Raw genomic sequence first — 15,549 nt, forward strand, 5'->3', positions numbered from 1 at the left:
GGTCGACATGCAGCTGAGCCGAGCTGGCAGGGTCCTGCCCCCTCCGACGAGGACTCTCCACTGTTGTCCCTGTTTCCACAATCTGCTGATGCTCACTTGTGAGCTGTGATACACCAGGTGACAACTCTACTCTATGTCCCGAAGGTCCCACCGAGGTGTGAGTGTTTGCTCTGGTGCTGGGTGCGCTTATTTCTGCTGACGCTGCACCCTCAGAGGTTGCAGATTCCTCTGAGGAGTCTGGCTGCTCAGGCTCTTCCTCCTGCACACTGGCGACGGGGGCTCTCGATGGTCCTGTGGGGGAGTCAAGGAAAAAGTTAGAGATGTGATGCCAAGGTTACATGCACATTGCATTTTGCAGATGATCATAAGTCCATATGATGTAGCTTCAGAATCATTATCAGCAACTCATGCAATGCCAATGAGAGAGAGGGAAAACTATTCTGTCACCAGCTTGCGGGGATGCTCCTGTCTGTCCTTCCCCAACTTCCGTATCTCGGTCAGCCCCGGCAATCTCCAGGATGGCTTCCTCCCAGGGGGTGAGCTGGGCTAATGAGGGTGGCCCTCCTCCTGTCCTGGCTCGCTCTCTCCTGTTGTGAGCTCTCTTTTCCTGCAATGAGGGAGACAAGTGGAGGTTGAGTGAGAATGAAGGAGTGAGTGCAGAGATTGCATAGCATAGATACTTAGAAGGAGACAAAGATGGAGTGAGGTTGCAAGACCAAGGGCCCTCCCTGTGTGTAGTCAGTTGTGTTCAAAGCATCAGAGTGAGAGGGAGTGTGAGGGCTGCATGGTGGAATAGTTCTGAGAATGTGAGCATAGAGAGAGAGGGAATGTGTAAGGGTGCATGGATGTGAGTGTCTAGTGGGATGTGCAGGAAGAGATTACTAAAGCTGAGTGCTGGTGAGGAAAGGCAATGGGGATCAGATTGAGGGTGATGGAAACTTCATACAGTGCTTACTTTTCCAGTGTCATGGAATCTTTTCCTCCACTGCAACCACATTCTTCGTGTGAGCCCCAAGGAGTTGACTTGACCTGCCACCTGTAGCCACACAGCCTTGGTCTGACTGGGAGGCCTCTTCCTCCCTGAAGAAGGAAACAGGACCTCCCTGTGGGCCCTAGCACCATCCAGTAATGCCTGGAGTGAAGCCTCATCAAATTTGGGGGCCGATCTGGCCCTCCCACTGGCCGTTGCTCCTGCAGGCTCCTGTGCCATCTTTATGGTGAAGTTTTGGAGCCTGCAGAGGAAGCAAGGCTTGCTGTGGACCTTAAAAGCAACAGCAATGATGATGTCATATTCTGCGACTTTCTGACTGGAAATATTCAATTGCCAAGGCTTCCCACACATTGGAAATCAATTGGCCAATTGAGCTAAAATTGCATCAATCTCACAGACCCATTTAGAATCGTGTGGGAATCACTGAATTCGGGGAACCCGCCAATTCCCCGCATCTGAGTTAAAATCGACCCCGTTGACTCTATTTCTCTCTCCATGGATGTTGCCTGGCCTGCTGAGTTTTTCCAGCATTTTCTGTTGTTATTTCAGATTTCCAGCATCTGCAGTATTTTGCTATCGTATTAGTCCTTCAACCATTTCCACCCAGGCAATAGGACCACACAGATGATTCAAGGAGGCCACAATGGAAATCACAGGGGCAGGTAGACTTTGAGGGAGGGATGAAGGGATAGCATTATGGCACCAGCCATGAGGTCATGTCATGGAATGCTGTGCTGCTGAATAACAGTCTTGCAGGCATACACTCAACTTGAACATCACAGGTAATTTTATAGAGTAATATTGTTGCACATTCCAGTTAATTAAGCTAACATCCTGCCACTTTGCCCTCTTCACTTTTCACTGAATTGGAGGAACAGTAATGCACCAGCAAGTGCCCTGAGCAAACCCACACCTCACGGCACCACTCAAACACAAGCACCAGAACAACAACAAATACTCCAGAGGATGCAGAGAATGAGGTAGAAGAGGGAGCACAGGATAAGGCAGTGTAATGGTAAGGAAAAGCAAGTGGCATGCGCTACAGAAGGCTAGGCACGCACTGGATGAACATCTTTCACAGTCACTGGTTATGCTGCAGTATCTGGGGATTCAGAGCTCACAGGATCGCTTATAAATAAAGACTGCTGTCTGAGCCAGATTGTGTACACCAATCACTTGTCACTGGGGAACACATGCTGCAAGCTGTGGAAACAAGTGTGGAGGAGTCCATCATCAAGCTCTGTGCAGGCATGGATGAACAGCTGTTGACATTGTAATCTGCTATGGAGTGTGTGGTCGCACCCCAGTAGCATCTGCAATGGTGCTCAAAAGAAACAGAGAAGCATCTCTGAATAATGGCCAAAATGGGTGGGGAGAAAGCCAGAATGGGGTTTCTTGACCAAGGAATGGTGGGAGTGTAGCTGGAGGCCAACCATGGAATTGGTTTCATGACTTGTGAACAAATGTGAAAATTAGGGAAAGGACAGGAGTTGGAGAGTAAGAATTGAAGGTAGGTTCCTTGAGGAGAGGAATAGCAACAGCGATCCTGATTGAGGGAGGGACATTGCGGTCAATGGAAAAGAAAATTAGATGCAGTATAAAACAGGCCATTGATTCGCTAGCAACTCTTTTTGCACTACTGGCATAACCAATTTCCCCCCACACAGTGTCTACTGCACTTGTGGTTCTGCAGCAGGTTCTTCATCGGCACTCTTATCCTTCACTTCTACATGGCTGCTAGATTCTGTTGTTTTTTCCTCCTTGGCCCTGATTACTAAACAGAACCTCCTCAGCTCCTTGATTTCCAATATCATCCTTCCTCTGTCAAAAAAACTAATGGAATGCTGGCCTTTATTATATCTATAGAACTAGAGTACAAGTGATGCTGCAGCTGTACAAAACCCTGGTTAGACCACACTTGGAGTACTGTGAGCAGTTCTGGGCACCACACCTTAGGAAGGATATATTGGAGGGAGTGCAGCGTAGGTTTACCAGAATGATACCCGGACTTCAAGGGTTAAGTTACGAGGAGAGATTACACAAATTAGGGTTGTATTCCCTAGAATTTAGACGGTTAAGGGGTGATCTGATCAAAGTTTTCAGGATATTAAGGGGAACAGATAGGGTAAATAGGGAGAAACTATTTCCGCTGGTTGGGGGTTCTAGGGGGGGCATAGTCTAAAAATTAGAGCCAGGCCTTTCAGCAGTGAAATTAGGAAATACTCCTACACACAAAGGGTGATAGAAGTTTGGAACTCTCTTCCGCAAACGGCAATTGATGCTAGATCAATTGTTAATTTTAAATTGGAGATTGATAGCTTTTTATTAACCAAAGGTATTAAGGGAAATGGGCCAAAGGCGGGTATATGGAGTTAGATCGCAGATTGACCATGATCTCATTGAATGGTGAAACAGGCTCGAGGGGCTGAATGGCCTACTCCTGTTCCTATGTTCCTATGTTCTAGCACTGTCCCGGACAACTGATGGTACGTGTCAAATGGGTTTTCAAGCCAGAAAGCCCGAGGCTCATCAGTAGTTGGGTCTCAGGCCTCATTATAGTAGTAGTGGTGGCAAGCAGCTGGTGCCCATCGTGCCTCCTGAAGTAGTTCGCCCGATGGCGGGTGTTGAATTTGGAGAAGAAGGTTAAAAAAAAGGCTTCCCAACCTCTTCTTTGGCGGCCTCCAGCGAACCCTTTAAGGACCTTCTGGTTAGGCTGCTGCAGAACTGGAAAAACTAGTCAGAGGATGCCCGTTGCATGCTCTGCCTCGTCTTTCACAAGGGTCCTAAAACAGGCACAGGACCCTTCTGCATATTTAAGGTGGTTCAACGCTGATTTGAGGCAGCCGCCAGGGAGCCAGGAAAACAGCGAGGAACAATATGGCAGTGCCCATGCTGTTGGCTGAGATCGGGCGTAGGACCCCACCCCCAGAAATTGGTATACGTTGCACCCGTTTCATGCCGGCTACGTGGGCCGACTGCATACTCCCCCCACAGTGAAGGTTGGCCAAGGTGATGCCAAGAACGTGAAGCGGTAATTATCAGCATAGACTTGAGATATTGGAAATATTTCTGTTGGAGCAGAGAAGGTCAAAAGGATGTTTAATAGAGGTTTTTTTATAAAATTATGAAGAGTTTTGATAGACAGAATAGGGAAAGCCTATTTCCACTGATAGGGGAGTCAGTCGCAAGGGGTCATTAACTTAAAGTTGTCAGGATACAGGGAAAATGGGAATCTGCAGCTCCTGTCAGCAACATCCTAATAATATAGTAATAGCAGGCTTGACTGATAAGCAAACCCTCCTACAATCAACTTTGAAAGCATAACTTTGCTTTTTGTTAAATTACGTTAATAATTGAATATATTTTCTTGGGGCCATGTTTTCATTTGTGTCACAGACTTTGTGAGCAATTTGGTCAGGTTTCACGCTCAATTGGCCAGGGTCAAATCAGGTCAAGCAAAACTAAAAATCCGCATCAGAAGCTGGTTTATTTTTCACTTACTCAGTTCTCCTGTTTCATTATTCCGTTTCTTTCCCAGCAGAAGTAAATGCCTTGCAGTAATAGCTTTGAGACCAAAATATATCTCAAATTTAATTCTGTTAAGGCACATTAATCCTGTTGAAAATAAATTAAGGCCAATAAACAGCATATTTGTAGTTTCTTAATAGAAACATCCCATGGTGATTAAAACATTCATTTTATCCAATTACACTTATTGAACAAATAATACACCGAAAGAAACTAATGCCCGTGCAAATATTTAATTTAAACAAATATTCCACCCACTGATCGGCAGGTATTGTGTTCTAAAAACAGAAGATGCTGGAAATACTCAGCAGGTCAGGCAGCATCTGTGGAGAGAGAAACCGAGTTAACGTTTCAGCTCGATGACCTTCTGTCAGAACTAGAAAAAGTTAGAAATGTAACAGGTTTTAAGCAAGTGTAGGGGCAGGGAAAGGGGGGAGGGGAGGAAAGAACAAAAGGGAAGGTCTGTGAGGGTGGAAGGCAGGAGAGATTAAATGACAAAAGGGATAGTAGATTGGCGGTTAGGATCAGATCAGCCATGATCTTATTGAATGGCGGAGCAGGCTCGAGGGGCCGATTGGCCTACTCCTGCTCCTATTTCTTATGTTCTTATGATGGTGCAAGGTGAAAGGAGGTGGTACTGGGACAAGTAAAGAAACAAAAAGTGGGTCTAGGGGAGGAGTAAATGGGAATCATTAGTAACAGCTGCCGTCCAAAAAAATGGGGGCAGAGGTTATGGTCTGAAATTGTTGAACTCAGTCACTGGAATTTTCAGAGGTAAGAACAGGTGGGTTGAGGAAGTGAAAGTTGAAAGAATGTGAACCCTGACCCCGGTTGACAATTTACATATTATAATAAGGCCTGAAGCCTCTACTTTAACATAGAAACATAGAAAAATAGGAGCAGGAGGAGGCCATTCGGCCCTTTGAGTCTGCTCCGCCATTCAAAATGATCATGGCTGATCCTCTACCTCAATACCATATTCCCGCTCTCTCCCCATACCCCTTGATGCCTTTTGTGTCTAGAAATCTATCTATCTCCTTCTTAAATATATTCAGTGACTTGGCCTCCACAGCCTTCTGTGGTAGAGAATTCCATTTACTTTGCAGGATTTGCTACAGGCAGCTGTGGATCCCAGCGCCTGGGATTCCCAGTGGCTGCAACAAGGCGGTCTCAGCCTCGGGGAGCAATCCTTGTGGGTCGGGAGGAGCAGGAGTGCTTCCTCCCGGCTCCTCAAGCTACCCACCATCACCCTGCCCCTCCCTGGGGTCGGGGATTGGTCCCCTCTCCCCCCGGCCCCCCAGGATCAGACCACTCCCCGCGCCCCCGCCCCCCGGGACGGGAACAGTCCCCCTTCGGGATCGCGACTCGGCCCCTGGGATCGGACTCTCCCCCCTGGGATTGCAGCTGAGTTTGGACTTGGAACCACCCCCACCATCCTGGGCCCAGCACTTACCTGTTACTGCGGCCTCCTTCTCCGAGTTCCCCTCACGACTGGAAGCCAACCTGTCAATCAGGCTGACTTCCAGGCGGCGAACCCACTCCTGATGTTTCACACACACTGTGGAGTTAAAACTCCATAACGTGCCAGGAAAGTCAAACTTCCCAGCTTCCCACTGTTTCCTGAGTCCCCCGCACTGTGTGGGTGGGACCCGGGAAAATCCAACCCAATGTTGAGTCCAGAAGGCGGTAGAGTGCCTAATAGAAAGATGAGGTGCTGTGTCCCAAATGTGTCCTGTTGTGCAAATCTGCATTATTTCTTCCTTTTTAAATGTTCAGCGATAATCACTTGTAGTTACAGTTTTATTTCTGAACTTCTAGTGAAGATTCTGAGAGATGGTGGAAGTTTTTACTTTTTTTCTCTGCAAAATACTTTTATTTCGTTTTGTAAGTTAGACTGATACCAGAGCTAAAAGGGTTAAATTATGAGGACAGGCTGCATGGCCTAGGCTTGTATTCCCTTGAGTATCTCATTGAGGTCCTGGAGTTTCCTCTCGGTTGAACCTTTCTTTGGCGCAATTTGCCCAAAGTCGGCCTAACCAGCGCAAAAGATCGCAAACATTTTTAAGCGTAAATTACATTCAGCGTAAATCGCGTTTCCGTGAGCTTTTGCATTAGTTTAAAAAACAAATTGCTGGACACTGTGGATTGACACTGTGATTAAAAATCCTTATTTTTTGTGATAAACCCATGTTCAGCCATATTAATGAAACTGCACCTGAATACCACGCTTAAATATATCAAGCAATATTTTTTAAAGAAAAACTTTTAAAATAAAATCACGTTTTAAAATGCTGCCCGATTGCTGGTTAATGGCAGGCTTTGCTTTCGGCAATTTGCAAATGGGCTTGACTTGAGAGAAGAAAAAAACACTTTTCAAAACGGGCGCAATTTGCTCACATTTCGCCGATTGCGTCCCAAACGGAAGCTCTACTGCAAGGTGTTTAAGATGATTAAAGGAGTTGATAGGGTAGGTAGAGAGAAACTATTTCCTCTGTTGGGGGAGTCCAGAACAAGGGGGCAGAACCTCAAAATTAGAGCTCGGCTATTCAGTGGTAATGTCAGGAAGCACTTCTTCACACAAAGGGTAGTGTAAATCTGGAACTCTCTCCCCCAAAAAGCTGTTGAGCCTAGATCAGTTGAAAATTTCAAAACTGAGATTGATAGATTTTTGTTAAGCAAGGTTATTAAAGGTAATGAAGCCAAGGAGAGTAGATGGAGTTAGGATACAGAGCAGCCTGATCTAATTGAATGGTGGAACAGGCTCGAGGGGCTGAATGGCTTTGCTTACTCCTGTTCCTATTAGGTACATTCAAGTATCATCACGGAACACCCACATGGAGCTTTTTTTAACCAAAATGCATTATCTAACACTGACTGACATTGATTTCCATTTGCCACTTTTTAACCCATTCTTCCATCTTATCAATATCCCTTTACAGTTTCTTTTGGTCTTCTAAAGAACTATCCATACCACCTATTTTGGAATCATCTGCAAATTTCGATACCACACCCTCTGAGCCTATATCCAAATCAGTGATATAAACAAGTGAACAGATGTGGCTCCAGGACTGTACCCTGTGGAATATCACAACCAATTATCACAGTACTTCAAGTGGGGTCTAACCAAGGTTCTATGCAATTGAAAAATAACTTCTCAAATAATTCTATGAGGCTGCCTGTGTCCTAAATCGCACCAAGTCCCGTTTGCCCATCTCCCCGGGGCACGCTGGCCTACATTGGCTCCCGGTCAAGCAGCGCCTCGATTTCAAAATTCTCAAATCCCTCCATGGCCTCGCCCCTTGCTATCTCTGTAATCTCCTTCAGCCCCACAACCCCCCGAGATTAACATAGGTTAACATAGAGATAGGAACAGGAGTAGGCCGTTCGGCCCTTCGAGCCTGCTCCGCCATTCAATGAGATCATGGCTGATCTTCGTCTGAGATCATAGCTGATCTTACCAGTTCAGTACCCCGTCCCCGCCTTTTCTCCGTAACCCTTAATCCCCTTAGCCTTCAGAAATATATCCAATTCTCTCTTGAAAATATTTATTGAATTAGCCTTCACAGCCCTCTGTGGCAGGGAATTCCACAGGCTCACCACTCTTTGAGTGAAGAAATTCTTCCTCATCTCTGTTTTAAATGATTTGCCCGCTATTTTTAGGCTGTGGCCCCTGGTTCTGTGCTCCCCGGCCATTGGAAACATTCTCTCTGAATTCAGCCTGTCCAGGCCTGCCATAATTTTATATGTTTCGATGAGATCCCCTCTCAATCTTCTAAACTCCAGTGAGTACAAGCCCAAACTATTTAATCTCTCTTCGTAGGTCATTCCCGCCATTCCAGGTATCAGCCTGGTGAATCGCCGTTGCACTCTTTCCATGGCAAGAACATCCTTCCGCAGATGGGGCGACCAAAACTGTACACAATACTCCAGATGCGGTCTCACCAGCACCTTGTACAGCTGTAGTAAGGTATCCCTATTCCTATACTCGAACCCCCTTGATATGAAGGCCAACATACCATTTGCCGCCTTAATCGCCTGTTGCACCTGCATGCTCTCCTTCAGTGACTGGTGCACAAGAACACCCAGGTCCCTCTGCACTTCCCCATCTCCCAATCTATTGCCATTTAGATAATAATCTACCCTCCTGTTTTTACACCCAAAGTGGATAACCTCGCATTTATCCACATTATAGTGCATCTGCCACGTATCCGCCCATTCCCCCAACCTGTCCAAATCGCACTGTAGCCTCCTGACATCCTCATCAGAGCCCACCCCTCCTCCTAGTTTAGTGTCGTCAGCGAATTTGGAAATATTGCATCCAATTCCCTGATCCAGATCATTTATATATATTGTGAACAGCTGGGGTCCCAGGACAGATCCTTGCGGCACCCCGCTGGTCACTGCCTGCCACTCCGAAAACGAGCCGTTTATTCCAACTCTCTGTTTTCTATCCGCCAGCCAGTTCTCTATCCACGTTAATACTTTGCCCCCAATCCCATGAGCCTTAATTTTGCATGATAATCTTTTGTGTGGAACCTTATCGAAGGCTTTCTGGAAGTCAAGGTACACCACATCCACTGGCTCTCCCCCATCTATTTTACCAGTTACTTCCTCAAAAAATTCCAGCAGATTAGTCAAACACGATTTACCCTTTGTAAATCCATGTTGACTCTGTCCGATCCTTTCCCCATTTGTCAAGTGCTCCGCTATTTTATCCTTAATAATGGACTCTAGCATTTTGCCCACAACCGATGTAAGGCTTACTGGTCTATAATTCCCTGCTTTCTCTCTACCCCCCTTTTTAAATATTGGGGTAACATTAGCTACCCTCCAATCCACGGGTACTGTTCCCGAGTCAATGGAGTTCCGGAAGATGATCCTTAGAGCATCTGCTATCTCCAGGGCCACCTCCTTAAGTACCCTAGGATGTAGTTTATCAGGCCCCGGGGATTTGTCGGCCTTCAGTCCCCTCAACTTACCCAACACCATATCCCTAGAGATACTAATTTCTGTAAGCTCCTCCCTCTCATTAGTCCCTATGTTTGCCGATATTCCTGGGAGGTTATTTGTGTCCTCCTTTGTGAATACAGAGCCAAAGTATGAGTTTAATTGGTCTGCCATTTCCTTATTCTCCATTATATATTCTCCCGAATCGGACTGCAAGGGACCGACTTGGGATTTTACCAGTCTTTTCCTCCTGATATACCGATAAAAGCTTTTGCAGTCTGTCTTTATGTTTGCTGCAAGTTTACTTTCGTATTCTATTTTCCCCTTCCTGATTAATCCCTTTGTCCTCTTTTGCTGTATCCTGTACTGCCCCCAATCTTCCGGTCTGGTGCTTTTTTTTGCCAGTTGATATGCCCTTTTTTTTGATTTTATGCTGTCCCTAATTTCCCTCGTTATCCACGGTTGAGTCACCTTTTTAGGTTTATTTTTATGCCAAACCGGTATAAACATGTTCTGGAATTCTTCCATTCTATCTTTGAATGCTTGCCATTGTCTATCCACTGTCAATCCCCCCAGAAACACCACCCAATCAATCTTACCCAATTCCCGTCTCATACCCTCGTAATTCCCTTTATTTAAGTTCTGGACCTTAGTCTCTGATTCAACTTCCTCACTCTCCATCTCGACTGAGAGCTCGATCATATTATGATCGCTCTGACCCAAGGGGCCTCATACAAGAAGATTGCTGATAAGTCCCTTCTCATTGCACAATACCCAGTCTAAAATGGCCTGATCTCGAGTCGGCTCCTCGACATATTGGTCCAGATAACCGTCCCGAAAACATTCCAGGAATTCCTCCTCCTCAGAATTTTTACTAATTTGGGTAGTCCAATCAATATGTAAATTAAAGTCACCCATGATGACAGCTGTGCTCTTATCGCACGCTTCTCTAATTTCCCTTTTTATGCCTTCCCTCACCTCCATATTACTATTTGGAGGCCTATATATCACACCCACTAACGTTTTCCTCCCCTTGCTATTTCTCATTTCTACCCATACAGATTCCGTTTCATCCGAGTTAATATCCTTCCTTTCCATTGCATTAATCCCCTCCTTTACCAGCAATGCTACCCCACCTCCCCTACCTTTTTGCCGATCCTTCCTAAATATTGTATATCCCTGGATGTTAAGTTCCCAGCCTTGCCCACCCTGCAGCCACGTTTCTGTAATCCCAATCAAATCATACTTGTTTACCTCTATTTCCACAACTAATTCATCCACCTTGTTCCTAATGCTTCTAGCATTAAGATACAAAGCCTTCAGGCTTGCTTTTTTCACACTCTCATTGTGAATTAGTTTGGCCCTTTGTGTTTCTCTCCTTTGCTTATTGCTTCTCACCTTTCTACCATCTATTTCTGACTTCATATGACTTCCCTCTTTTCCACTACCTAGGTTCCCATCCCCCTGCCAAATTAGTTTAAATCCTCCCGAACCGCCCTAGAAAATATTACCCCGAGGACATCGGCTCCCTCACAGTTCAGGTGTAGACCGTCCCCTTGGTACAGGTCACTCCTCCCCAAGAACTGGTTCCAATGCCTCAAGAATTTAAATCCCTCTCCCTTGCACCACTGCTCAAGCCACGTATTCAGCTTATCTATCTTACTCTCTCTAAACTTATTGGCTCGTGGCACTGGCAGCAATCCAGAGATTACTACCTTTGAGGTCCTACTTTTCAATTTAGCTCCTAACTCCCTAAATTCAGCTTGTAGGACCTCCTCCCTCTTTTTACCTACATCGTTGGTACCTACATGTACCACGACAACTGGCTGATCCCCCTCCCCCTTCAGAATGCTCTGCACCCGCTCCGAGACATCCTTGACCCTTGCACCAGGGAGGCAACATACCATCTTGGAGTCTCGGTCTCGGCCACAGAAACTCCTATCTATCCCCCTTACAATTGAATCCCCTATCACTATAGCCCTATCCCTCTTTTTCCCGCCCTTCTGTGCAGCAGAGCCAGTCATGGTGCCCTGAACCTGGCTGCTGGTGCCTTCCCCTGATAAGTCATCTCCCCCAACAGTACCCAAAACGGTAAACCTGTTTTGGAGGGAGATGACCGCAGGTGACTCCTGCACTACCTTCCTGCCTTTACCCTGCCTTTTGGTCACCCATTTACTGTCTGAGCTAGCCTTTACCTGCGGTGTGACCAACTCACTGAATGTGCTATCCACAAGATCCTCAGCATCGCGTATGCTCCAGAGTGAGTCCATTCGCAGCTCCAGCGCCGCCATGCGGTCCGCTAGGAGCTGCAGCTGGACACACTTCCTGCACACATAGTTGTCAGGGACAGTGTCCCTGATTTCCCACATGGCACAGGAGGAGCATGACACGGGTCCGAGATATCTATGTCCCTCTAATTCTGCCCTCTTGAGCATCCCTGATTAGAATCGCTCAACATTTGGTGGCTGTGCCTTCTGTTGCCTAGGCCCTAAGCTCTGGAATTCCCTGCCTAAACCTCTCCGCCTCGCTATCGCTCTTTCCTCCTTTAAGACGCTCCTTAAAACCTACCTCTTTGACAAAGGTTTTGGTCATCTGCCCTAATTTATCCTTATGTGGCTCAGTGTCAAACTTTTTGTCTTAAAATATTACGTTAAAGGCATTATATAAATACAAGTTGTTGTTGTTGTTGAGCACAATTGCCTTTTTGAAACCTGCAGCAGTTACGATAGGTGCATTCCACACTGCTGTTAAGAGGAGTCTTCTTAATGGCGAAGTTATGCAACATGTAGCTGACCACAATCACGCTGCATATTTTGGCTTTTCCCCCTCTCCCAAGTGACCAGTGTTAAGTCCGTGAATGATTGAGACACGAACTAGCAGGAGTGAAAACAAACAGATCTTTACTGGTGAAAGGCAATAACGAAACTAAACAACAGAGGCTCTCTAGCGCCTTTTATACAGGGGTGGTCACTGCCGGTACTGCAGTCTGAGACCAGTTATTCTCTTAAAGGTACATACACAACAATTCCTCCCCTTTTAGATAAACAGTACATAACATTCATTTAACAACTAAATGATAACGAATTACAATCACAATTACTGTTGCTAGATACATTGGTTAAGTTTAAGCAATTATAAGTTCAGTCTTTGAGGAGGCTTCCTGATTCTATCTGGATAACGCCTCTTTGGGGTATCAGGTTCTTCTGGCAATGTTGAGTCAGAATCAATGTCGTTGTTTGGTTCATCTGCTTCCAATATTACCGGTTCTGCGGTAGCTGCAATTGGAATGTCGATTTCATTACCAGGTGTATCAGATCGTGGTGTGGAGTTGACGTTTTCCAGTGACTCTAGAATCTGGTCAGCATGGCGTCTTACAATGCTCTCCCCAATGTCCATGGTATACATGAGAGGTCCTTGTCGTGTACAAATCGTTCCTGGTTGCCATTTCTCAGTGCGGTAGTCCCGGGCCAAAACTGGTTGACCTATCTTAAAACTCCTGGTCGGCCTTTCATTCATATTCTGAAACTGCCTGTTCTCCACATCTCTTCGGACGTTTGGCTTAACCAAATCCAAGCGGCATCGTAGTCTTCGATTGAAGAACATCATGGCTGGAGTTTGGTTGGTAATCGCATGTGTCGCATTCCGGTAGGCAAACAAGAAGTTGTCCACCTTGTGTTGTAGGGGTATATCTTCATTACACATTGCCTTGATAGCCTTCTTGAATGTTTGGACAAACCTCTCGGCCAATCCATTAGTGGCTGGATGATATGGGGCAGATGTGTAATGCTTAACACCATTGTTCTTTAAGAACCTCCGGAACTCTTCAGACACAAACTGTGGTCCATTGTCAGAGCAAATCTGTTCAGGCAGCCCATTCCTGGCGAATATGGTTCGTAAAACTGTGATAGTTTTTTCCGTGGTGGTTGAGGACATTTTTATTACCTCTGGCCACTTTGAATGTGCATCCACCGCAATTAAAAACATCGAGTCCATGAAGGGACCAGCAAAATCAATGTGCACCCTTTGCCATGGAGATGAGGGCCACTCCCATGGATGCAGAGGAGCTTGTGGTGGGGCGTTTTGGACCTTCTGGCATCCTGCACAGCTCTTGGTCATCTCTTCGATTTCTCTATCGATTCCCGGCCACCACACAAACGCTCTGGCTAAGCTCTTCATTTTTACCCCACCCAGATGACCCTCATGAAGCTCATTGAGCACTCTATCCATCAACTTAGGTGGAATTACTACTCTGGATCCACACATCAAGGTTCCTCTGCACACTGACAGCTGTTCTCTTCTCGGCGAGAATGCTGGCAGCAGTGGTTCGCCATGTGCTGGCCATCCCTTCACCGTTAAATCATAGACCCGTGATAGTGTCGGGTCATTCCGTGTTTCCTTTTCTATGTTTGCATTCATCACAGGGAGACATTCGACTATGGTTGAGTGGAATAACTCCATTGGATCCACTGCAAGGTCGTCTTCTTCCACCGTCGGCAACGGTAGACGTGACAATCCATCAGCATTTCCATGCTGTTTAGTTCCTTTGTACTCGATGTCATATTGGTGTCCCCCTAGGAAAAGGGACCATCTCTGCAGCCGTTGCGCTGTCATTATCGGTACGCCCTTCTGAGGGTTGAAAATGGAGACAAGAGGTTGATGATCGGTTAGTAGAGTAAATTTTTGACCGTGCAGATAGTGATTGAACTTCTTCACCCCCCACACTAGGCTGAGGGCCTCTCTGTCAATCTGGGCGTAGTTACGCTCGGCAGAAGTTAACGAGCGTGACGCAAAAGCTATCGGCCTCTCTAAACCATCAAGGAATTTATGTGACAGTACCGCCCCAATGTTGTAGGGAGACGCATCACACACCAGTCTGATCGGCAGTGCTGGGTTGTAGTGAGCCAATATTTCTCTTGAAGTGATTAAGTTCTTACTCTTCTGATAGGCCCGCTTACAGTCATTGCTCCATTTCCATGCTACTCCCGTTCGTAGTAGGGCGTTCAGTGGGTGCAGAATTGTGGACAAATTCGGTAAAAACTTATGGTAGTAATTCACCAATCCGAGGAATTACCTCAGTTGCGACACATTTTCAGGCGCTGGGGCCTTAACAACCGCTTCAATTTTGACAGGGGACTTATGTAACCCCTCTTCATCAATCACGTGGCCACAATAAGATATCTGTTTCTTAAAAAACTCACACTTGGGGCGGTTGGCTCGTAGCCCATGTTCCCGTAGTCTAGTGAGCACCTGTTCTAGGTTGTTAAGGTGTTCACTGTCATCTTCACCTGTCACAAGGATGTCGTCCAAGTAACACTGAGTCCCCGGAATCCCTTGCAGGACTTGTTCCATCGCTCTTTGCCATATCGCCGGAGCCGATGCTACTCCGAATACCAATCGATGATACTGGTAAAGACCTTTGTGAGTGTTTATCGTGAGATACTTCCGAGAGCATTCTTCGACCTCCATCTGCAAATATGCTTGTGCTAGGTCAATTTTTGTAAAACACTTCCCTCCAGATAGTGAGGCGAAGATGTCTTCTATCCTTGAAAGAGGATATTGTACTGTGTGAAGGACTGGGTTCACCGTCACCTTGACGTCCCCACAGATGCGAACCTTCCTTGGCTCCTCAGACTTATTGCTTAACGGTTTCTTCATGACAGGAACGATGGGTGTCGCCCACTCGCTCCAGTCGACCTTAGACAACACGCCTGCCTTCTCCAGATTCTCCAGCTCTGCCTCGACGGCTGGGCGAATTGCATATGGTACCGGTCTTGCTTTGAAAAACTTGGGAATTGCATTCTCTTCTATTTTTATCGAGGCGGTTACGCGTTTAAGAGTGCCCAGTTCTTGTTGAAATACCTTTTTGGCGTTAGCTAAGATTGTTGACAATCGTCCAGGAGTGACGTCTTCATTTTTTTTACCATCCACCGTCATTGCATGAATGGAGTGCCAATCTAAGCTTATCTTCCTGATCCATTCACGTCCCAATAACGGTGGTCCACCATTTTGCAGTATGTAGAGATACAATTTCCGTATTTTGTTGCCGTTGTATTCGACAGGCACCCTTATTTTTCCTCTGGGGT

Source organism: Somniosus microcephalus, chromosome 1 (assembly GCF_052327205.1).
Source record: "Somniosus microcephalus isolate GS21.2 chromosome 1, FLI_Smic_1.0, whole genome shotgun sequence".
NCBI lineage: Eukaryota > Metazoa > Chordata > Chondrichthyes > Squaliformes > Somniosidae > Somniosus > Somniosus microcephalus.